At 45.8% G+C, this 25,869-nt stretch overlaps 1 long non-coding RNA gene across 1 annotated transcript; it reads left to right on the forward strand.

Annotated features, from left to right (window-relative positions):
• The first annotated feature begins 2,481 nt into the window (after positions 1 to 2,481).
• Positions 2,482 to 10,646, forward strand: LOC108796483. The gene is made up of 3 exons (XR_001941805.1): positions 2,482 to 2,610; positions 9,324 to 9,327; positions 10,636 to 10,646. It is a non-coding gene; the product is annotated as an uncharacterized LOC108796483 (long non-coding RNA).
• The last annotated feature ends 15,223 nt before the right edge of the window (positions 10,647 to 25,869 follow it).

A 25,869-nucleotide genomic window follows, 5' to 3' on the forward strand; every position in this document is an offset into this window, starting at 1 on the left:
CAGGATCCTGGCTTTGCAGGAATCCCCTTTCGAACCTTTTGTGGGAGATTCCGCTTCTGACCCCGTCTCAAAAGGTGGCCTTTTTGGTTGCGATCACCTCCGTCCGCAGGGTTTCGGAGTTGGCGGCTCTAACTTGTTCGTCGCCGTTGCTGGTCCTGCATCGGGACAAGGTGGTTCTGCGTCCTCGGCCGCCCTTCTTACCCAAGGTGGTTTCGGCCTTTCATCTCAATGAGGACATTGTCTTCATTGAGCACGCCCCCTTCTTGGTAATCCTGGGTTACTTGGCAAAATGTATCCCTCTTAATCTGCCTTTGTTGTTCTGTATACTTTATAACATCCGAGTCAACTTTTTTCAAGTCAGTCACCAATCACTCCTTGTCCATTAAGTGTGAGTTCCAATGCTGTGACCTCACGGATAACTTGACACAGTTGTACTTTAACTTCTTCGATGACAAGCAGCATGTCTGCGTGGACACCTCACACCATCTCACAGAACTCTCTTTTGTGGGACCGATTGTTGGCTGATTAGTTATCCTAAAGCCTCTAGGTATTTTCTTGGCTCTATAATAATCAGACAAGGTTTGACCATGCAATTCTAAATCAATATGTTTCTTTTTCAGTCTCTTAATCTCTTTGAGTAAGTCCGAGGATGGATCCATGCCAAAGGCTTTTGCAGTGTCGTAGGGAACAAAATAGCCTCTATCTGTTCATTGCTGTATGCGCCTGTATTGGCAAGTGTAGCAGAGCGTGCTTGTTCCTCCATGGATAATTTGATCGTTGAGCATAGTACAGATCTGTAGATGTCATGTAATGTGTAGAGATAATCTTTTTCAGGTTGGACCTTATTCAGGGGTGCAAGAAATGGGTAATGCCATAGTCAAGCAAAAGTGGATAAACTCATCGCACTCCTGACCGCTCAGTCCATAAACAACTGGCGAGTGCTGCGGTGACTAATGGATGGCACCTGCATGTACAGGTATTCAGATAGGACACCGGCACTCTAAATTAGATAATTAAAACATCTTTTACTGATGTACGTGCAGCATATCACATAAATGCAACGTTTTGGGGTCACGCAGGATCCCCTTCCTCAGGCAAAACCCATGATACAGTAAAAGCATGAACACACATTTAAATACACAAGTGCATGACTCTAAAAACCAATCACAGCACTTCACTCCCCCCCCATGATGTCACAATGACGTTATGATCCTGCCAGAATTCCAAAATTTTCTATGAGAAATAACGGGCTTATGGCAAATCATTCTAAATGTGTATGTTAGTGTGTCTGTTCTAAAACCAACGTAAATGTAAGAAGGAATTGTGACATCCTGAAAACGGTTCAAAGTAAATGCAGAAGCATACCTACTAAGCACTGGGCTGCTTGTTTCTAGGACCGTCCTGTGTCTCAGGTAGGCGTGGCTCCCATATTTTCAGCGCATCATCTGTCAAAGTTCTTGTCTCTACAGGTTCTGCTCCGCCCCGCCTGCTGGTTGGTCGGGGCGAGCTACACACGCCTATAGGGTTTCGCACTTATGTGATATGCTGCACGTACGTCAATAAAAGGCGGTTTCTTCAACTAATTTGGAGTGCCGGTGTCCTATCTGAATCCCTTTTAAAGAGGTCCTGTCCCCTATAATGTGCGATCACATCAGGGGCGCTTGTTATAGAAATAATATAAGCTCCTGCGCATTAAAATCCACTGCGCTAAAAAGCACAGTTCTCAGCTCTCTTTGTATAATTTGATCGAGCAAGCTCATCGGTCCCAAGTAAAAAACAGACATGAGCTGTTATCACGTTGGATGCTCAGTATATAGTCCTATCTAATGCATTGAGATCTGTTTATTTGTAGCATACAAAGGGGTAACAACAGACAAAAGGTGGCCCTAACAGCCAATCAGTTCATCAACATATTCACATAACACAGAGTCAGCCAAGGAGACACATGTATACATTTAAATAGACAATAGAAAAGGGAGTGTATGTCCTTGCCTGTGCAACGTGCACAGCTCTCAGCTGTTAGTGCATGTGAATTCCGTGCACTCCAGTTAACAATGGAAAACCATGTGCAATGGAGTTCCCGCCAAAACACTACACAAAGGAACCTGACACAGAGACATGATCACATTATTCACATATCCAATATACTAAAAACACATCCTAATAACATTTCCACAACAATGGATTCACAAAAGACAGAAGTTGGGAAACAAATCTGCTTGACTGATGGATTCGTCAATTTTCGTCCCTCCGTTAAAACCCCAATAAACACTCGGACTATTTATGAGGAAGCAATAAATTAGACCAAGGAATGGCTGTGGATACTTGGACTTTGCAATAGCATTTGACACAGTTCCCCACAGATGGCTAATGTGTAAGTTAAGGTCAGTAGGCTTAGCATATTCAGTCTGTAATCGGATAGAATACTGGCTTAAAGACTATATTCAGAGAGTGGTGAATAATGATTCATACTCTGAATGGTCTAAGGTTGTTAGTGGTGTACCCCAAGGTTCAATGTTGGGACCTTACTGTTTAACCTATTTATAAGTTATATAGAGTTTGGGATTAACAGTACAATGTCTGTGTTTGCAGAGGACACCACACTATGTAGTTAAATACACTTCTCAATAGATGTCTCCAAACTTACAAGCAGACCTGAATACGCTGTTTCAGAAGAGGTGATTAACCTCTTGCCGTCCGCCCGTAGTAAAAAAACGGACGGACGGCACTGCAGCATCTGCGGGTTGCCGTCTCCAGACGGCAATTTTTTTCTGCGCGCGCGCGCAGCGGGCACGCACGGGCAGAAAAGACCCGCTCAATGTACACATACAGCGCTGCATGACGGAATAAATGTCAGTTAAAGTACCGCAGCGCTGAATACTGAAAAATGGCCTGGATGGGAAGGGGGTTTAACACCGCGGATGTCAACTGGTTAAAGGGAGATATGATAACCATGTAAACATACATAGATGGTCCATATAGTGATCTTGGTGAAAATGTATTCACTTAGTAGGTCACTGCAAAAGGACAAAGGGGCAAACTGAACCATGTTTTATAGGAGTTGATTGCCTTCCACTGGGTCAACCGTGGGTAACTGTGCGCATAGGGTTCTGTTTAATTAGATTTTTCTATTCTTTTTTTACCCTATAGGTTGAACTCGATGGGCTTGTGTCTTTTTTTTATCCTGACTAACTATGTAACTATAAAACATGCCGATACCTATTATGCTCCACTCAACTAAAAATTATAAATAAGTATTTGTATTTTCTAAATATACATAAAACATGCATCTGTGGATCTCAATTATATTGGATCACTATACAAAAGTCCCATGTGTTAAAAACATTCAAGGCGAACCATGAGGTGAGTGCTTTTCACTCACCTCATAGTTCTAGCCGACCTGTGACAATGAGACTGTCACAGGTCGGCTCAATAGATCGGGAGGTGAGCGAACACATACCGGGTTGGCTCACCTCTCGATCCTGTCATCCTGTCATGGCTCCCTGCCGTGACAGGGGAGGGGCTGGATTCCCCTCTCCCCGCTCCGATCCACCAGCGCTGACTGGCGGAACGGACAGGGGAGGGGGCTGACTGGCGGAACGGACGGGGAGGGGGCGGGGACAGCTGGCTCCGCCTCTAGATAGGCAGAGCCAGCTGTCACTCACGCAGCTGGGCAGATCTCGACATCGATGTCGGGATCCGCTCCGGCGTCTCAGTATACCGCGAGCTGTAGCTTGCGGTATACTGAGCCTAGGGTGACGGGAGGACGCTAGTTTGTGTCCTCCCGTTACCCTAAGGAGAACTATGGGGAGCTGGATTCCCCTCTCCCCGCTCCGATCTGCCTGCGCTGACTGGCGGATACGACGGGGGAGGGGGCGGGTACAGCTGGCTCTGCCTCTAGATAGGCAGAGCCAGCTGTCACTCACGCAGCTGGGCAGATCTCGACATCGATGTCGGGATCCGCTCCGGCGTCTCAGTATACCGCGAGCTGTAGCTTGCGGTATACTGAGCCTAGGGTGACGGGAGGACGCTAGTTTGTGTCCTCCCGTTACCCTAAGGAGAACTATGGGGGAAAAGCCCTGACCCCATAGTTCTTCTTTAATCCCTGATTCAATCTTCAAAACAATTGTGATGTGAATCTTCCCAATCACCAACATGCTCCTTATTGTCTCCAATCTTACTCACCAGATTTCCAGGGCTACCTTTATTCAGGATAAGCCATATACGTTTTAGGTCAGCAAGATAGTATCCCTTCTCCGTGTTGTCTCGCGAACAAATTCTTATTCTCGGATCTCAAGGAAGATTTAATTCCTCTTCTCCTCCTCCTATATATATCCTATATATATCCTCTTAACAGCAAATAACTTTCCAATCTTCCAGTATGCATAATCAACTTCTTCCTCCACTCCATACAAAATGATATAATGCAAGAAAGATTTCAAAATCTCAAATTGTGTAGTATTTTCTTAAAGATGTATTGAAAAAACAAAGCACACTTACAATTCAAAGAAGTAAAATCTGACTCCTCTCTCCTCGTAGCAGTGTGTATCAAACAGGTAGATATCGTATGCCCCACCTTGACGTGTTTCGTCACTAGACTTCCTCTTAGGGTTGGCAAGCATACCTTCCTGTGTTACTTCTTTATTTTGGAAATTCGACATAATCTTAACTGAAGTGTTATAATACCTGTTAGCCACTAGATGTCATCCTATTCACATTTCTATCTTTAATACTGCTCGTGAATAACATTTCCAATATCTTATATTTTTAAAACTCACAATGCTTCATTTAATCCTAAAATTATAAAAATTCATATACAAATATATAGAAAATATTATTCTTCAAGTATTATAGTCTATTAATCTCTCACCATATTGATCATAGAGCAGAAAATATTCAGAAGTATATATATTGTGACAGGGTATATGACTCGGTGTACGTCAGTGAGAGATTGAAAAGGGCACCTTTCCCTGGCTAGGACGGAGTTAAGCATTGCCCCAACAGGAAGAGACCCAGGCTGCACTGGGTGGATGCAGACACAGACTAGAGTAGGGCTGCAACAACTAATCGACATAATCGATTATAATCGATTATTGAAAAAGTTGTCGACTTTAGAGAGAGTCTGAATACCTGTGGGATAAGGGTCTGGCTAAAAATTGTATGTTTAAGACTGTGGTTCTTTATGCATCTTTTTTTGTACTGGAAGCTGGAAGTAGGTCGGGGAAACTACTGTTAAACTCCTAAGTTGGAGTAGACCTTTTTATTTTGTGTTACTGCTGCCGGAAGCTGTTTTGTTTAAAATGGAGCAAACACCCTATTGAAAGAGACTGTTTATGTTTATTTGCAATAAATCTGCATATACTGCAAATTCCTGAGTACAGACCAGTGACTTTCTTACAAGTGGTGGCAGCAGTCGGATTCATTGTTGTACCAATCAATCTCTCACAGTGGCCTTAAAGGTAGATGACCCCAGAAATCGAGGATATTGTGAAAGCCCTGGAACAAGCTGTCACTGTGCAGCAAGAGACTAACAGGCAGAAAGCTGCCTCAACTGCAGTGCAACAAGAGTCCAACAGGCTCCTGGCTTTGCAGATTGGAGCTCTGACTGAAGCACAAAAAGACCATGCGATGCTAAAAGAAATGGACCGGATGACTGCCCAGGGATCTCCTAACCCAGGCCTCAAAATTTCCACTCGCCCCCTCGCAATTGTCGAGTGAAAATTGCGGGGGGGGTCGAGTGGAATGTCAGCGACACTGGCGGGACCAGGGATGGGACACTACCGCCGCGGCGATCGCTCGCTTCCGTTCTCTCTTCTCTTTCTCGGCAGCTGCAGCTACAGAGCGGCCGAGAAGGAGAAGAGAGATTAAAAGTAAACGCTTGCCGCGGCGGTAGTGTTCCATCCAGAGCCTCAGAGAGGCGGCTCTGATCACACCCATTATCGCTCCCTCTTCTCTTCTCCAGGCCGCTCTGAAGCTGCAGCGGCCAGGAGGAGAGAGAGGGAACGCTGACAGGTGTGATCGCCGCCTCTCTGAGTGCTCACCTCGTGAAGCTGCAGCGGTCGGGAGGAGAGAGCGGGATCACTCAGCAGTGTGAATGTGATCAGAGCAGTCTTAAAGAGGCCCCCGTCCTAGTCCACATCTTTTGGACGTTATTAATCTGAGTTGCCCCACTCAGTATGCCCCTCGCTTGCGGCCATATTGAGTGGGGCACTCATATTAATAACATGCTGGATTAGTCTGACCCAGGGGTGGAGTAGGCCCGGGGGCAGGGTGCAGCAGCAGAGCAGCCGAGAGGGGAGAGTAAATGCTTACGGCGGCGGTGGGGGGCGTTTGCAAAGGTATCAGAGAGGCTTGGGGGGCAATTGCCACCCTGCACCCGGGACCAGTCCGCCCCTGGGTCAGACTAATCCAGCACGTTATTAATTTTAGTGCCCCACTCAATATGACCGCAAGCAACGGGTATACTGAGTGGGGCAACTCAGATTAATAACGTCCGAAAGATGTGGACTGGGAGTGGGGCCTCTTTAAGACTGCTCTGACTTTAAGACTGCGGCGGCGGGGAGAAGCGAACAAGAAGCTCCATTGCCATTGTCTGTGCCCTCTTCGATTGGGCTCCTCGGCGGCCACAGCAGTTTCCTCCGCCCACCTCAGCTGCCATTGGTGGGAGAGAAAGACTGCCGAACCGCATTTGGCCGGCTTCTGCTGCGCGGGAGAGAGCACCTGGAGCTGGCTGGATGTGCAGGAAACCTCGCTGCTCCCCCACCATCACCAGGAGAAGAAGAGGTCAAAGCAACTGTAAGTCCCTGTACTTTCTTTGTAAACCTCTGAGTACAAGTAAAATAAATACAGATACGTATTTAATGTAATAATTATATATATATCTACATATATCTACAATCCTTGCATCTGTGCAGGGAGGAGGCACACCATCATTCCCTGGTTATCATGTGGTGATTAATAAGGTCTAGTGCAGATATTACTATCATCAATCATTCGGCTGGAGCTCAGAACTGACAGAGCTCCGGCCAGAGCTGACAGAAGTAGATCTGCGGTCTGCACCGGACAGAGATGCAGACCATGTAGCTGCTCCCACAAGTCGGGCACGCGGTCCGTGACCATGTGCCCGACTAGTCAGTTGGCTGCAGGCCACATAGTACCGGCTCGCGGGCCGGAGTTGGCCCACGGGCCTGTACTTTGAGACCCCTGCTCTAGACCAACTGTTCCCTTGCCTATGTTTTCCCCTCCTGATCTACCTTCAAATCACCTCATTATCCAGTGCTGCTGTGTTAATTTAGTAGCCACTTCTTGCCCAGAATGCCAACTGGCATCTCCAAGACCGATGTTGAGAGCCCCGCTCATACCTCTCCCCATAGTCTATGTTTCTTTTGAGAGGATTGGCATGGACCTAGTAGACCTTAGAGAAAACAGCTCGGGGGCACCAATACATCCTTCTGATCCTCAACTATGCCAACAGATACCCTGAGGTCATCCCACTACGCAAGGCTAATGCTAAAAATATTGTGAAAGAGTTGGTTCAGATGTTTACACGGGTGGGGATACTAAAGACGTTGCCCACGGACACCATTTATTTCCCGTATTATGAAAGAGTTGTGTCAGCTATTTAACGTAGAGACCCTGAGAACGTCAGTGTACCTCCCCCTGACAGACGAGTTGGTGGAAAGGCTTAACAGTATACTAAAAGGGATATTGAGAATAGTTGTTAGCAGGGATAGGAAAGATTGGGACTTGTTGCTTCCTTACCTGTTTGCCGTTTGGGAGATTCCCCAAAGTTCCATGGGCTTCTTCCCATTTGAGGTTTTATATGGCAGGCACCCCAGGGGTATACTGGATGTCCTAAAGGAAACCTGGAAAGAGCAGGGAGTAACCGGGACTAATGTGCTCCAGTATGTTGAAGATGTGCGGGTGCGCATGACTCAAATTGCTCCTCTTGTTTGCCAGCATATGGAGCAAGCTCAGAGTGTGGAGAAGTCCTACTATGACCAGAGAGCCACAGTCAGACAGTTTGGAAAAGGGGACAGAGTAATGATTCTAGTACCCACTGCAGAAAGCAAACTTCTAGCACAGTGGCAAGGACCCTATGAGGTTTTGGGAAAAGTGAGCCCAGTAAGTTATAAAGTTAGTCAGCCAGGACACCGGAAGAAAGAAGCTGTGTTTCACATAAACCTTCTTAAGCCATGGAGGACTAGAGGGACCTGGGTGACACAAAGCCTGATCCGCAGTCTCCAAGACCTTTAGTGACAATCTCTCCAGAGCTGACACCTGAGCAAATAGAGGAGGCTTGACACTTGGTGGAGAAGAATAGAGATGCCTTCTCCCCAACCCTTGACAAACCCGAGAGATTACCCATGAAATTGTTACAGAACCAGGGGTTACTGTAAGGGTAAAATCATACAGCATTCCAGAGGCAAAAAGGGAAGCTGTAAGGGCTGAAGTCAGGAAAATGCTTGAGCTTGGAGTGATAGAGGAGTCTCTCACAGCCAGTGATCCAGCCCGATCGTTCTAGTACCTAAACCTGATGGGTCTATCAGGTTCTGTAATGACTTCAGGAAATTAAATGAGGTGTCCAAGTTTGACGCCTATCCCATGCCTAGGGTGGATTAACTAGTAGGGCAACTAGCCAAAGACAGGTTTTTCACTACTTTAGACCTGACAAATGGTTATTGGCAGATCCCATTAACAAAGCATGCCCGGGAGAAGACAGCCTTTGCCACTCCTGATGGCCTGTTTCAGTACAGGATCATGCCTTTTGGCCTCCATGGAGGCCCAGCCACTTTCCAAAGATTGATGGATAAATTGCTCACGCCCCACATCAAATATGCAGCTGCATACTTGGATGACGTGATCATTCATAGCCAGGACTGGCAAAGCCATCTGGGCAAAGTGCAGGCAGTGTTGGACACATTTAGAAGAGCTGGACTGACTGCCAACCCCTCTAAATTTGCCTTGGGTTTAGCAGAGGCTAGATACTTGGGTTATCTGGTTGGCAGAGCATTTGTTAAACCTATAATGTGCAAGGTAGGAGTTATACAGAGCTGGCAAAGACCACTGAGGAAAAAACAGGTCAGAGCCGTTTTGGGAATTGAAGGCTACTATCGGAGGTTTATTCATCACTTCGCTACAAGGGCCGCTCCGCTCACTAACCAACCTTTACTGACATTAAAGCCAGAAGTCCAACACGGTGAAGTGGAACAGCAAAGCTGAGAAAGCCTTTGCTGGTCTGCGGGCAGCACTTTGTGCCCAACCTGTGCTTGTGGCTCCCGACTTTAGGAAGGAGTTTTTTTCTCCAGAACGATGCCTCAGAGGTGGGTCTGGGTGCAGTTTTGTCCCAATATGTGGGTGATGAGCAACACCCTGTTCTGTATTTAAGTCGGAAGTTGTTACCTCAAGAACAGTGCTATGCCACAGTGGGAAAAGAGTGTATGGCGATTAAGTGGGCAGTAGAAACACTCCGTTACTATTTGTTGGGCAGGCGCTTTACCCTTGTAACCAGGGGCGGACTGGGCCGGGGGGCAGGGTGGCAATTGCCCCCCGGGCCTCTCTGATGCCACCACGAATGGCCCCTTGACCCCCGCTGCCACCTGCATCCGACGCGGCCCTGCTCCTCAAGGAGGTGCTCGGGAAGCCCCAGCAGGGGGCCCTCTAACAATTTCTCTATAGCTAATGCCATTCTGCAATGCTGTACAATGTATTTCTGAGTTAGTGGCAGAACTACCAGGGTCGCAGCAGTCATGCACACGCACAGCCCTGACGAGGCATCCCTACACTACCAGTGTGCTTTACATTTCCTAAACCGATAAATACATTCACACTACTGTTACATGGATGGCAAAAGTGGCAGACAGGGACGGGGAGAAGGCGGGTGAAGAGGCAGAGCAGGAGGGGGGCCAAGTGGCTGCACCATGGGCCTCTGGGTTGTACTTGCCCCCTGGGCTAAAAATTGCCAGTCAGCCCCTGCTTGTAACGGACCATGCTCCGTTAAAATGGATGCACACCAACAAGGACAAGAACGCTAGGGTCACAAGATGGTTTTTGTCCTGACAACCCTTTACTTTTGTGGTGCGGCATAGGGCAGGTCTCCTTCATAGTAATGCAGATGCTCTGTCTCGGGTGCATGGGTTTACTGAGGTGGCCGCTTCCCACCTCTGTGTTAAGCTGGGGGGAGGATATGTGACAGGGTATATGACTCAGTCTATGTCAGTGAGAGATTGAAAAGGGCAACTTTCCCTGGCTAGGACGGAGTTAAGCATTGCCCCAACAGGAACACCTCCTCTCTCTATTAGCGAGAGAGAGCGAGGGAGAGAGCGAGAGACCCAGGCTGCACTGGGTGGATGCAGACAAAGACTGGAGAGCGTATGAATACCTGCGGGATAAGGTCTGGCTAAGAATTGTATGTTAAAGATTGTGGTTCTTTATGCATCTTTTTGGGTACTGGAAGCTGGAATAGCCGCTCCAGGAAGCAGTCGGGGGAAACTACTGTTACTTCTAAGTTGGAGTAGACCTTTTTATATTGTGTTACTGCTGCCGGAAGATGTTTTGTTTAAAATGGAGAAAACACCCTATTGAAAGAGAGTTTATGTTTCTCTGCAATAAATCTGCATATACTGCAAATTCCAGAGTACAGACCAGTGACATTCTTACAATATATACCTAAGATAGATTAACACCACCAGAAGAGAGTTAGAGAGTTAATATCAATTTACTTAGGGGATTCATTATCACATCGCTTGGAGGGGTGTTTCATATAATAAATAACATTTTTAGAATTATTAAGATTAGGGGGGCGCATGCGCGCAGCGGGCTGCGTCTTGATACTGCTCCGCTCCACCCGGACAGTCTTTAGCTTACATTAGCTGATTTAAAAGCTTATACCTGGTAGTGACGGACTGTATATTTGCCCCGCATCATCCAGAAGCAGACACTTCGCCCTGTTTTCAATATGGCGCCAGGCGACTGTGAGGGGGAAGACACACGCCTTTCTGCCGTTGACTCCAGTCAAGATCTCTTTCATGCATCTCCTGATCGGGAGCAACAAAACCAGGACACTTCCATTCTTGCTCAAATGCGGGTTATTGTTCACAAGGAAATTTCGACGGCCTCCCACCAGATTACGTCGGAGCTCCTCAAGGAACTCAAAGATATTGGCCACCACACCGATGATTTGGAAAGACGGATGGACGACGCCACCACGGTGTTGGAGGCCATGAGACCGGCATTGAGCATCTGCAGAGCACGCCGCAAATTCAGGGTTTGCCTGAAAGCATTGAAAAACTACGTGGCTCGGTGACTGCCTTACATAGTTACATAGTATTTGAGGTTGAATAAAGACATTAGTCCATCAAGTCCAAACTTCAGGAGCTGGTGCCTGACATCCCGCTGGAGCGGCTGGAAATGAACAGAGTCCATAGGGCCCTGTCACATAAGCTTGCTAATGGGCCCCCTAGGTACATTATTGTTAAGTTTCATTACTACGCCACTCAAGATCATATTATGCAGGTTGCTCGAGACTCCCCAGAATTAACTTTCCAGGGTCATGCCTATAAGATCTTTTCGGAGGTGGCCGCGATCACTATTGTCAAGAGGCGGAATTTGCGCCCCTACCTGCTGATCCTGCAAGCTGAAGGGATCAACTATAGATGGGGGTACCCGTTCCGCTTGATCTTTACTCATTGTAATGTGTTTTGCGTTCTCCAGAAGAGGTTCGTTCAAGCATAAGTTGGGACTATGGCTACCTGTGGAATCCAGTCCTTCTTCACCATCAGGGAGTGCTCCTGCTCGGGCAGGCCACTCATCGTCTCAGGCTTCATTGTCCAAAGTTACTCCGGCTCAAAGATCTTCTGCCTTGCAACGCCTGAGCTCTCAAGTTTTCCCACACACAGGACTAGGCTGATGGCCATGTCTGCCATACCTGGTTGTTTCTCTGGATGCGGGCTGGTATGCTTGCCTACCCGAAGAGCCTTAGTGTCTCTCTCCTGATGCGCCTATTGGCGCTTTGCTACTACATGAGACTTCTGTATCGGGATTTTGTTTTGTAGCTTTTTTTATGTCTTTTTTTGAAGTACCTGTTTTTGCCTTCCCCCTTGGCCATGCATATTGTATGTGTTGATTATCTGCCTGCTTTATACACTATATGCTTTGTACTTATGCGGCTGTACTTCCACCAATAATGCCTCCATTGTCACAAACTTATGGTTTAAATGTTTTTGCCCTCCTCCCCCCTTAATCCCCCCCCTAATCCCCCTCCTTCCTCCCCTCTTCCCCCTGATGTCCTTAATTAACATTGCCTGGTATTCATTATTCATTGTGCCTTTTTTCTATCCATGGATACCGTTTTATGTTTTATGACATTGGGGTCCAATTGGGTTGCATGCTGTCCCCTGTGCCTCGGGAATGGCCCTCCTATTTTTGGGCAGGCACTTAACTTTGTTATTGTTTATCCTTTTTGGGACATTGGTCTTTTTTTTTTCATTTGTCTTAGTTATGCATATTGTGAGTGTTGCTCATATGTCTGCTTTGAACATTAAGTACTATTGCGGAAACGCTTCCACCACTACTGCCTCCTCTCGAAGCAAGGGACAGCCTGGGGATTGGAGTAGATGGCTGGGAGGTAAAATGTACTTTATATGTTCACCCCCCTTTTTTTTCTCCCCCTCCTTCTTCCCCCTCCCCCTTCCCTATTTTTCCCTTCCTCCTCCCCTTTGTGTCCTCGATTATCACTGCCTAGTATTCATTATGACATTTTTTTCTAAACATGGATTCTATTACTATTATCTGATATTAAGGTCCAATTGGGTTGCATGCTGTCCCCTGTGCCTTGGGAACATCCCTCCTATTTTTTGGCGGGCCCTTCCCTTGGTATAGTTTGTACTTTTTGGGACATTGGTTACGCTTTGTATTGTTTTTTTGTTGTCGTTTTGTCTTTGTCTTTTTTTATTGTCTACCTCTACTTTTCAGTTTTTTTCTGTATTTGTCTGCTTTTTCCTATTTTGTGGTTGATGTTACCTTTTTTTTCTCTTGTCCCTTTCTCTTCATGGGGTCCAGAGTGAAGATACTGATTTTTTTAGCGCTTCCTGTTCTTATTGTCTGGATCTTGCCATCATTACTACATTTGAGCATACAGCACACCTAGTAAGAAATCGATTAATATATTAACTCAATGTTCAGGGCCCAAACTCCCTGCCTAAGATACGAGTAGCTTTTAACTATTTGCGTACACGATGCATTGACGTGGCATGCTTCCAAGAAACAAATTTCTCCGATTTCCATTCTCCTAAATATTTTTCTTAATCTTATCCCCAGGTGTTCTTGGCCTCCGCAACTTCTAGGCAAAGAGTAGAGTGGATTGCCTTTTGGAAAGGTCTGGGTTTTCAATGTACAAAGCAAATTGCTGATCCACAAGGTAGATATCTTTTGCTTCAGGGCACTCTGCAAGGCTCAAGTTACGTTTTTGACTCATTATGCTCCCAATGTATCCAACCTCATGGAGCTTCTTGATCATCATCAACGAGGTGTCATGTTTTTCTGCGGGGATTCAAATGTGGTGTTTAACCATGGTCTAGATCAGGGGTGCCCACAAGGTCGATCGCGATCTACCAGTCGATCGCGTAGCGATCACTGGTAGATCGCCATGTCCTCTCCTCCCGCCGCTTCTCTGGATCCCTGCTGCTCTCCCCAGCGGACGGTCCAGTGCGATCTGCAAAAATAGTACTTGCAGCATTTTTGCGGATCGCACTGGACTGGAACACAGGCACTAATGCAGGCGATCGCACTGTGGGCGAGGGGCCTGCCTGCGGAGCCTGGCTGCGGTGCCATTGACTTCAATGCACCGCCACGCCCCCTCCCGCCCCTGATTGCAGGTGTTTTTTCGTTGGTAGATCTCAATGAGCTCGTCATTTGAAAAGTAGATCTCCAGACGAAAAATAGTGGGCGCCCCTGGTCTAGATCGATCCTCTGCAACTCCTCTGACATATTCGTAAGTTTCAACAACTGTTAGAGACAGCTGGGCTTGTTGATGCTTGAAGAGTGTTACACCCATACACACGTGATTATACTTACTATTCCACTTAGCACAATACATTCTCCGGAATTTATCACGTCCTGATCCCAAGCAATTTCCTTCCTGCAGTGACAGACGCTACGGTTTTGACTGTTCCCTGGTCGGACCATGACCCAGTGCTTTTAGCTTGTGCTTCCTTGGGCTGCCATCATCAGGCATCTGGCTGGCTACTTAACGACTCCGTTGTCTCATGCCGATATTATGCTTTTGCTGCAACAGGAGATGATAATGGAATACTTTTGCATCAATAGGGATTCGGGTCCCCCTATTCTAGTGGTTTGGGAAGCTTTTAATGTGGTTCTTTATTGCATCTCGAAAATGGAAAGAGCGTGATGAGCGTTGCGGGGAGTTGGAACAGAAATAGTTTGTGTTTCTCAAGCCTTTAAGCAGACTCCTACTTCCTTCCTTAGGACGGACCTGGATAGGATTAGAGCCAAGCTTAATTTATGCATGACTGACGTTGGGGAGCGCCAACAGGGGTGGTCCAAGCAAAAATGTTATGCTTTAAGTAATAAGTCTGGCTCTATGCTGGCCTGCCGCCTTCGTTGTGTGGAACAAACATTTACTCCCATCGCTCTTAAAACTCGGCAACGTGCCCATATCAGCAACCTGCTCGATAGAGGAGTTTCGTTTCCGTCTGTCTCAGTTATATGCTGATTCAGGCTCCTTTTCGGACGACATGGCACAGAGATTTTTTAATAACATTTCAGTGCCTTGCGCGTCTTCTGAACAGGCAAGCCTTATGGATCAGGATATTACACTAGAGGTGACTGCCGCTATTAAATCTTTGAAGTCAGGTAAGAAGCCTGGAACGGACGGCTATTCTGTCTTGTTTTATAAAAAAACGTGTTGATCACTTGGCCCCGCATCTGGTGGATCTTTTCAAACACAATTAAGAATGGTCATTCCCTCTCTCTTGTTATGCTAGCTGCGAGCATTGTGATGTTGCCCAAACCGCATACTGATCCCCATGCCTGGGAAAACTATAGACCGATCTCCCTGTTAAATGTCAACATTAAAATTCTTGCTAAGATCCTGGCTAACAGGCTGAACCAGTTTCTAGGCCTATTGATACATAGAGATCAGGTGGGATTTTTCCCTAGACGCCAGGCTGGTGATAGTATTCACAGTGTTATTCAGCTCCTTCACACAGTGAAAGCCTGTTCTCCCAATCTATGCTTTTATCGTTAGATGTTAGGAAGGCATTTGATACTCTATTGTGGCAATATTAATTTTTTTGCTCTTGAGAAGTGGGGCTTTCCAGATCAGTTCCTCCAGTGGGTCTCTGCTCTCTATTCCTGCCCCAAAGAAGCACAGGTTCGCTATAGCAGTTTTTCTTCGGATTTCTTTTTCGATCCATCGGGGAACTAGGCAGGGATGCTCTCTCCCATACTTTTTGTTTTGCCGTTAGAGTATCTACCGATTGCCATTCGCTCTTCCCCCGATATAAGGGGAGTGGAGATTGCCGACACCCCCCATAAAATAATGCTCTTTGCGGAAGACATCTTGTTGTTTCTTTCTAACCCCCACATACAGTATATTTGCCTAATTTGTTCTCTTGTCTTTTCGGCTTTGCAGTTATCTCAGGCCTACATGTTAATCATGAGAAATCTAAGGCCTTGAATGTTTGCTTGGATCCTGATGCTTTGGCGAGTATTCAAGCTAACTATTGCTTTTCGTGGCCCCATAGGTTACCGTATTTGGGAATACACTTAGTGGCTGATTATTCTTCCTTGTATAGAGTGCCTCTTTTTTGCAAACTTTTTAAGTTACTGGATAAATGGAGGTTAATTCCTCTCTCCTGGGTTGGTAGTGTGCATGCTGTGAAGATGTGTTATCTGCCAAAGTTGCGATATTACTTTCGCACTCTGCCTCTGGCGGTACCAAGTCCGGATAGAGCCACATAAGATACTAACATTTGTTCGGGGTCGGGCGCATCCGCGAGTGGCTGCATCCACGCTACATAGACAGGATGGCAGGGGGTCCCTAATTTAATTAATAATTTTGTGGCATCGCAGATTGCCCCCTTAACCTATTTGCACGCTACCCGGGAGATGCCTCTCTGGGGCTGCTTGAATGTTGTGGATGTCTCCCCTATGCAAATTGTTGTAGCTGCTGCCCTCTTCCAGTCCACTCATCTTGGACCCTACTTTATGCCAGTTCTTACGCCAATGGGATAGGGTTAAGTTTTGCAGAGGCGTATCTCTCCTCACTTGCCCGTGATGGGTATCCTGTTCCCATGTTTCTGATTCATGTTTCACCGTTTAAAAAAAAAAAAAAAAACCATTTCTCAACGCTCCCCAATGAAAAGTTGAACGCGGATAAAAAAAAACAATAAATGCTTTCTATAGTACCAAAAAATGTCACAACTGGATCTTGTTTTGCAGAAGCACACCTGCCAAATTCAAGCTGTGATTGTCACAATTCAGAATAAAGCTCTATGATTTATACTGCAGATTCTTTTTTGAACTCCAGACATTGGTCAAGCCATGACAGCTTCATTATCATAGCATGGCATCTACAGCCAGATAAGGGAATTTTGTCTGATTTCAACTTTTCTACAATTATTTTTTTTCTATAATAGCTGCATCTTTAGCTTCATATGGTCAGTGCGGGCTTCAGGTGGTCAGTGCGGGCTTCAGGTGGTCAGTGCGGGCTTCAGGTGGTCAGTGCGGGCTTCAGGTGGTCAGTGCGGGCTTCAGGTGGTCAGTGTGGGCTACAAGTGGTCAGTGAGGGCTACAGGTGATAAGTATGGGCTCTCAGGTGGTCAGTATGGGCTCCAGGCAGTCAGTGCAGGCTTTAGGTGGTCAGTGCGGGCTACAGGTGGTCAGTAAGGCTGGCGGCTGAAGCCTCATGTAACGTCCCATCTCAGGGGAGGTGTACCCATGGATCGCAACAGCGGAGGATGGATTGGGTTCAGTATGCAGCTAGGTCTCTTATGCCTCTGAATAGAGTAAGGCGGCGAGAGTGCTGCTTTACATCATACCCCGTGCGTTGTTTGGGGGTGATGTTGCTAGTAGTTGAGACGATGGTCAACAATGGTTAGTTAAGGCAATGAAGTATGGGCATGAGCTACATCAATGAATTCACCACATGGCAGTGGCCTAGGCAGAATTAAAGCAATGAATATCAGGATAAGCACGATCAAGGATATAAACACTTGGCTATGTCTTAAGCAGAGTTCATGTAACTGGATATGAGGGTAAATGCAAAACAATGATACAAGCACCTGACTATGGTATAAGCAGAGTCCATGCAGTGGATACAAGCTTAAGCACAATCAATGATATATAAGCCCCCTGGCTATGGTGTAAGCAGAGTTCATGCAATTGACAAGAGGATGAGCTTATTCAATGATATACAAGCACTTGGTTATGGTATAAGCAGAGTCTATGCAATGGATACGAGCATAAGCACAATCAATGATATATTAGCCTTGGCTATGGTATTAGCAGAGTCCATGCAATGGATACAAGCATAAGCACAATCAATGATCTATTAGCCTTGGCTATGGTATAAGCAGTGTTCGCTGTTCCTGGGGTCCTATCCAGGGAGACCCAGGTACTTGCGTTTGGCAACAGAGGTGATCGATCCCGGCATCTACAGGTCCACAGCGCGTGGATGCTTCTGGTTGCTCCGGGGTCCGAGTAGGAGGTGAGGGGACACTGTGTTAATCAGCGTCCTGCCACATTCGTTAGTAGGACGCCAATCAATTAGTGAACCGCAGCTTTAAGCCGGTGGCTCGTGTGAAGGGAGGAGGAGCCCTGTGACGTGGCTGCCCTGCTGCTGTCTCTCCTAGACAGGGAAGCCGGAGTCCTGTGGCGCGCCTGCGCAGAAGGACGTCGGACCGTGCCGCCACGAACGTTACACCTCAGCAGATGTGGCTCTCTGCTCAGGCATATCAGAGGGCCCTCTATAATGCCGGAATAGAGGGATGCAGCTGCCTAGCCGTGGCCAGCCTGTATTGCCATTGGGCCGGCTGCAACTCAGGTCAGACCTTTTAGCAGTGGTGGACCTGGAGCGGGAGCTCCACCCACCCCTATGTTAATCCAACCCTGCTCACAGGGGTTTCTCCAACATTTTTACACAACTTTACTTGTCTCAGCAAAATCACAGTTGTCAAAGTCTCACCAAATGCAGGTTGTCACAATAAAAAACGTCTGCCATATAGGCAGTTTACCACTGGTCACATAGTCTGGTTCTCATCATTTTGCCAAACAGGCTGGTTCCAGGATGGAGTCCTCCTGACTCCTGGACAGACACCTCCTCTGTCTCCCAGCTGGAACACTGAACATTCACCAGATTTCCCCCAAGGCCAACCAAGGCCCGGCCTTGGGGTAGCAGGGAGTAGAGGGGCAGCAGGGGTGTGGAATTCCTATCTCCCAATGCCTGGGACATGCAGTGCCGTGCGGGTAGTTTTTTTTCTACATTTAGCCCTGCTTTGGGCAAGCAGAGCTAAATGTACAGCGGAGAAGCCGCCGCTTGTTTTGTACAAGTGATGTCGTCGAGATCACTTGTGTGAGGCCTGCAGGTCTGCTATTCTCCACTGGGGGGGTTTGGTGGGTAGGGGGGGCACATTGAGGAACCTGGCTTTGGAGCAGCAGAGAGCGTAAATCCGGCCCCGTTCGGCAACAGCCTTTTCAGAAGGGTTATGCAGGTCACCACTAAACTCTGGACACAGGTATGGATATTTCATCGCTCCCAATGCTCTTTGAAGTCTTCCATTTCCACCCAAGCCAAACCCGGAAAACCCATAAATAACTGCAAAACAAGCATTTCCCAAGTAATAGATTGTGCTTTATGGAACCACTCAGCCCCTCCTTATGTAATCCAGCATGCACTGGTGATGGCTGATGGCATGCTTCTGATGGCTGAAAGAGTGTGCACCGCTGTCCCAGCCGTTAGCTGCTCTCACCGCAGCCCATCGCCATGGTAACAGGACGATGAATTATAGACAGCTAGCTCCGCCCTGTCCACCTGCATTTCCGCCGCGTGCAACGCACTTCCTGTAAGTGGCTACGATTGTAGATCATTGAATACCCCGTCTGCTTCACGCATGCGCAGTATGGATGGAGAAGTGACAGCTGAAGTGCAGGCTTGAGCGGCATATGCAAAGCCCTATTGTCACATCCTGCTGTACTGTTAATCACAATGTTCAAAATTAAATGGCTTGTAACAGCAGATATGTACTTAATAAACATAATTAAAGCAGAAATACCATAATGTGGGCTACAATGGTAAACACAAGTAATTCTGCAACAGTATTTTTTGTGTGTATCTTCTCAAATGTCCCTGCTCCCTTATCTATGTGGGCAAGACGATAGGCCCATTTAAACGTCGCTTCCAAAAGCATCGGAGCGACATTCGCATTACGATTGGGAAATACCGACTCGGAGAGGACCTTGATATTAATAAGCCTGTTGCAATACATTTTGCAAATACAAAACATTAAGTACATGAGCTTAAGGGCAGGGTTATTAAGCATGTACACACCATTCCAAGGGGTGGCGACAGAACAAAACAACTATTGCAAAAAGAGTCGTTCTGGATCTACACTCTTGACTGCGTTCAACCTAGGGGCCTAAACGCCAACCTATCTTTAACTTGCTATCTCAAGAATAGATAGCCATCTACACACTGCATTATCATCCACATTCCATGGCTGCTTTTAATCATTAGTGTGGTGGTCCACCAGTGGGCCATATAATATGGTAGCAGCTCTGTGTTCCTCATACTTATTTTTTAGTTTCCAACCCCTACCCTTCCCCTCTGTGCCCTTACACTGGTCCTATATTGATTTCCCTTCCTCACTTCCCCATGTACTTCTACCCTTTTTACCTATTGCCGCTGGGTAATTTTCATCTATAGCCAAAGGTCATACAGATTGCTAGCCTCTAATCTAACAACATTATGTAATGCCCACAGGCGGTTTTTGTCAAGGGTTTCTCTGGTATTAGATATTATCCATTAACAGTAATTAAAGCGCATGAGGCTAACAACCACGTAGGTACCCGAGGTGGCGATAATGTGATTACTCTTCCTGTCTTTAGACATATTATTTATGATTGGGTACTGATGGTTATTCCTAATCCTCTAATTTATGTTCAATTTCGCCCATAGGACAATTTTTGGTCAGAAAATTACCTTGGCTGCTCCATTTCCTAACACCATTAGGTTGGCAAACCTTTACCCACCTGCAGAAGGCAAGGGGGGCTACAGAGTATTCCCATCCCTACCTACACACATAGTGCATAGATGGCCAGCATAGGGTTCTATTTCAGTCCTGGGCTACTGGTGATTTTTCCGTCCGTACTGCGCATGCGCGAAGCGGACGGGGTATTCAATGATCAGCAGCCCTACGATCGTAGCCACTTAAGGAAGTGCCCTCGTTCCACACGGCAGGTGCAGGAGGACGGGGCGGAGCTATCGGTCTCTGATTCAGCGTCCTGTTACCAGGACGACGGGCTGCGGTGAGAGCAGCTAACGGCTGGGACAGCGAAGCTCGCTCTTTTCATCCACATGCTGGTGCTGGGATTATGTAACTTCCTTTTGAACTCTTTTAGCAGGAATTGCAATCACAGGGGTGGGAGGTTCTGCCGTTTTTCTCACTTGGTTTGTTTATTTAAGTGGTGTTGTTCATGAGATCCTTTTTCATTCTGAGCCTGATGAAGGGGAAGTCTGTGTCATTAAATGTATTTCTTGCACATTTAATGGTGTGCTGGTGACATTTCTGGATTCTTTGTGATAATCACGGTGCCACCCGTGGTCATTGCAAGCACACGCCTGGATCCTACAGGTTTATTATTTTTTGAACTCGGTAAGGAGTGCAAATGGACATATTTATACCCTCTGCCATTCAGTGTGCCACAAATTTATTCTATCACATAGGTGTCAAATAAGGACGGGCTTTGAGTTTGTGTCAACCATGAGTTTGACCCAAACCCCAAATGTTTGCAGTTTGTTGGCCAGTTCATTTTCCTAACACACCTTTTTGTGTCCTAGCAATTAATGAGTCTGTGCAACCCACACAGCATCATATGTTGACTGGTGGCTATGCCACACAGTGTCATTGGTTACTAGGATACAGGCAGCCATGCCATAACAATCTATGATTCTGTTGTTCTTCCAGAGTCTTAACAACCAACCTTTGGTTGCCAAGACAATGGGGGCCCCACATCATCATTATTCGTTATAGTTCGCCTGGCTACATCCTAGCAACCAATGATGCTATGCGGCCCAGTAGGTAGGACACAAGCTCACCATACCCAGATTTCTGTGTGTGTTCAGTGGACACGTTCAGCTCATCACTAATGTCTACTTTTTGTTGTTGTTTTGGACTGAAATCTGAATTTTGTTCTTATTCATTGACAAGCATCTTTTTACAAGGGGGATATACTCCATCAAATAACGTTATTCTATTTTTGTTAGGTGGATTCACTATATTATGTACTAATCTAACTGTTAAAGGTAGAGCTCTCCTACATATTATTTGTGGCTTACTTGGTAACAGGGGATCTGATATCCTATTCCTCTGTAACACTCATCAATGCTTTTTAAGGAAGTTCTCAAGTAATTAATATTGTACATTGAAATCAGCAATGAAAGAAAACTACTGTATATCATATTACTTTCCCCATTCTTCTTTCCTTTGCCAGCTCCTAATATCTTATCCTTATGACTAGCTCCCTTTTTCCCTCCACGTCTTCCAGGACAGCACGTGAGATGTGGAGGTACCTCTCCCCAAACAGGAAACACGCCACCATTGGTTTAAAAGGCCGCCCCCACAGGATGTTCCTCAGTTTATGTGTTTCCTCTGTCCGGAGGAGACGCGTCACCGGATTCGGTAAGAATGACGGCTAGGTCTTCGGCCCTGATAAATTCTTCCCACCGAGTCCTTTGGCTTAAAACGTGGGATACCCCCCAGTGTAAAAAGAAGACTGTGGTAATGGAGAGCACAGGGTCATTTGTCAGGGGGACTAGTTTGGAGCTTCCTAGTGTCCAAAGTGCTGACCACGGACCCCAGCACCTGGGTTTGGGGTTCCCACTTGGAGGATCAAATGGCCCAGGGACAGTGGAATCAGTGGGAGGATGTGAGGTCTTCCAATTGGAGGGAGCTCAAATCAGTTCTTTATTCCCTACTAAGCTTTCAGGTAACTGTGAAGGGGGTTCATCTCCAGGTTCTCTCGGACAATGCAACCGAGGTAGCTTACATAAACAAGAGGGTGGTACTCGGAGCCCGCACCTCCAGCGGCTAGCAGGGAATATTTTGGCATGGGCAGAAGCAAATTTGGCCTCTCTGTCAGCAGTCCACCTGAAGGGCACACAGAATATCCTAGCAGATTTTTTGAGCCGGCATCAAGTTTGCCAGCAAGAATGGTGTCTGAATGCCGAAGAGTTTTCAATAGGCGTCAGCAAATGGGGACTCCCAGAAATGGACTTATTCGCTTCCAGAATGAGCTCAGGGATGCATCAGCTTTTTCCCCTCGACCCAGCGGACTCAGCACTAGCGTTAGACGCCCTGGCAAATCCATGGCCTTTATTCGGCTTTGTTATGCCTTCCCTCCAGTTCCTCTTTTACCAAGGGTACTTCCGAAGTTCCTTCTGGAGGACACAGACTTGATACTCATAGCCCCTTACTGGCCAAAGAGGATCTGGTTTTCTCTCCTACTGTCCCCTGTCTCCCCGACAGGGATCTCAGGGTCACCAACCCTCTGGACCTCTCCAGCCTTCCTGGCTGTGTCACCTTGTGCTCATGCACGCAGCAGAGTCTGCCTGTCATCGTGTGCCTCTTGCACACCCACAACTTTCCCTAAAGCACTGGGCTGGCTTCCTAATAAGGCTGCTCTCAGCCACCTGATCAGCTCAACCTGGCAACTGGCAACACCTGGCCCCAGGACTGGAGATCCCATCCCACTATAGTCTGGAAAACCTGGAAGGAATTGAACAGCCAGTTCCTCCTCTCCAAAGGTATTCACATTGTGGAACCTCTCAGCCCCTCTGGCTGAGAGTCCTGGGCGTCAAAGTTGCCATACTACACCGTGGCATTGCCATGCACTGCCACAATGGTCAAGTCCAAGAAATGTATCTTTTCAGTTTGCACAGTACTAGAGAATCAAATCCCATAGCTATTATTATTATTATTATTATTATTTAGATGTTCCGAAAAAGTTGTCTAAAAAAATAGCATCACCTCCCCATATAACCAAAATGTTATCAATAAATCTTTTCCAGACTCTCAGTTCATCCAAATGTTTACCAAATCTGTCTTCCTTCTCCCATTTTGCCATGAACAAATTGGTGAGGCTAGGTTCATATTTTCCCCCATTGCCACTCCCTTTGTAAACAAAAACTAGGTATTGTACCAAAAGTAATTTTTCTTTATGGCAAATTTTAAACTATTGGTATCTGTGCAGATACTGGGTATTTTCATAAGTACCGTACTCATAAAAATGCCCCGATACTAAAAACGGACACTAAAAAAGCTGGGATTTGTAGTCCTCTATAGCTGATGATATTATAATAATACCATCAGCTTTAGAGGGCTACAAATGCCAGCAATATTGGGAGTTGTAGTCCTCTATAGCCGGTGCCATTCTGCATTGCTGTATGATGCATTTGCTGAGGTTTTTACTCCTCTAAAGCTGGTAGTATTCTGCATTGCTATATAATGTATTGCTGAGATTTGTAGTCCCTCTACAGCTTGGAGTCAGTGGCGGAACTACCAGGGGCGCGGCTGTGACCGGACCCTTGTGCTCCACCACTGTCCTAAAATCATTAGTCTGTATTGTTTTATAAAAATTGTCACATGACACTAAAAAAAAGTATTGGTAATTGGTATTGGAGAGTACTTGAGGAGATGTATCGGTACTAGTACTCGGTCTGGGAAAACATGTTATCAATGCATACCTATTTTAACCATTTGCTGTTCACATCAAAGGGTTTTTCTGAGCATGAGAAGCACATTGTGTTGTGACTTGCCATTGGACTTTATAGAAACTATTATATATCTTTATATGAATTACTGGTTGTTACGTGTACACACATTTTTTTTGCTGTATGGTTTTACTAAATAGGACACAGTATTGGTAAAATAGCATGTTATGTGCATTTTCACATAACAATATTTTGGCACTTCACGAGAACAGCAGCTTCATATGGGGTAGAAATAGTAGCATAGAACTCTTTAAATAAATAATTTAATATCCATACACTTTAAAAGTGTATGTAAATTGGTAATATGTACATATATTTTTAATATATAATGAATAAATGCAAAATACATTTATTAATGTTGAAATGTGCATTATGTTATGTTTAATGCATTATGTGCTTGAATAAATCAGCTGTCATGTGGCTCTCTAGTTTTATATTCATATGCTGTACATATATGTTTAATGTATTTACCTCAGTTCACACCACATATTTACCAATTTTACCATGAAATTAAGAAAATTATAAAATATACATACAAAAACCTTTAGTACTAAAATTTTAGTGCTTTAGTGCTAGTAAAGAGCAGCAAAATGGCTGTTAGTACATAAAAATGATGGTAGATACCTATAATGCAGCACATAATTAGTAAGATAGCAAGAGAGTGAATCAACACATGTCCCTACAAACAATTAATATATTACTTGAAAGCAGTGAGTTAATTTATAAGTTATGCAAAAACCAGAGCACAACCAAACCTGTAAGAAGAACCTTGTGTTGCTGCTGAGCTCCGAGCCTTGCAAAGAACTAATCCAGAGAGAGAAGATAATTTCCTTTTCGGTTTCTACAATGTAGCCAGAGAAAAGCAAGTGTTTAATGTTCCTGTCTGACGAGAATGGCTTATAAACCGCCAATACGCATTCTATATGTCTTCACGTCACCTCCAAAGATTGACTGCTGCTTTACACAATGGTAGAGTGATAACAAAGAAAATGTATTGTTCCTAGAGGGCAGCACTGCCAATACAGTGTGAGACACAAGCTGTCAGGGATTGTTGCTTGTGTCTAGAATAGAGTGGTTCAGTGGAGGTCCTCCCCAAAGAGTGCGTAATCTAGCCTGCTCTCTATATAGTAGGCTACAAAAGGATGATCTCAGAGTACACAAACTAGCCGACACTAACAGAGGACACTAGAATGTAGTAATTAAAAAATGAGGATATCATTTAGCTAGCTCTGTGCAGACAAGGCTATAGAATGGAATAGACTGAGAGAGAACTGTAGAATCAAAACAGTGTTTTACAAAACACATAGAACAGAATTTATCAACATTGGAGCAAACAGAATCTGTAGCAGTTGTCCATGGTAAGGAAATAGCTTTTCTTTCTAGTTTGTTCAGTTAAAGTAGTACTAAATGCTGGGCGTTTTTTTTACCTGAATGCATTCTCTGTATTAAGGTAAAAAAGGATACTGAGGGCAGAGGAGCCATAGTCTCCTCCTGCCATCAATTAATCTGTTGGGAGAAGAGGAGGGGCATGACCTGCTGCAGGGCTGTGTGTGTCTAAGCTACTTGTGGGCACGGCCGGGAACGCACACGCACTGGTGCCTCCACAGCAGACGCTTAGCTGATGGAGACACCCATGCAGGGGGCGGGAGGGAGAGCGATGCGGGGACCCAATAGAAAACGAGGAACTGAATATTTTTTTAAAAAGAATAACAGAAGATTTTAACAAGTGTGAACCTCCTATATATAAAACGTTTAAAAAAATGATGCTTTAATGTCACTTTAAGTTTTTAAAATGAAAGATAGAAGCTGATTGGTTGTCATACACAGCTGCTCCAGATTGTTTGCTCCAGTTTTGATTAACC

This window comes from Nanorana parkeri, unplaced genomic scaffold (assembly GCF_000935625.1).
Source record: "Nanorana parkeri isolate BGI_ZX_2015 unplaced genomic scaffold, ASM93562v1 scaffold1123, whole genome shotgun sequence".
Taxonomy (NCBI): Eukaryota; Metazoa; Chordata; class Amphibia; order Anura; family Dicroglossidae; genus Nanorana; species Nanorana parkeri.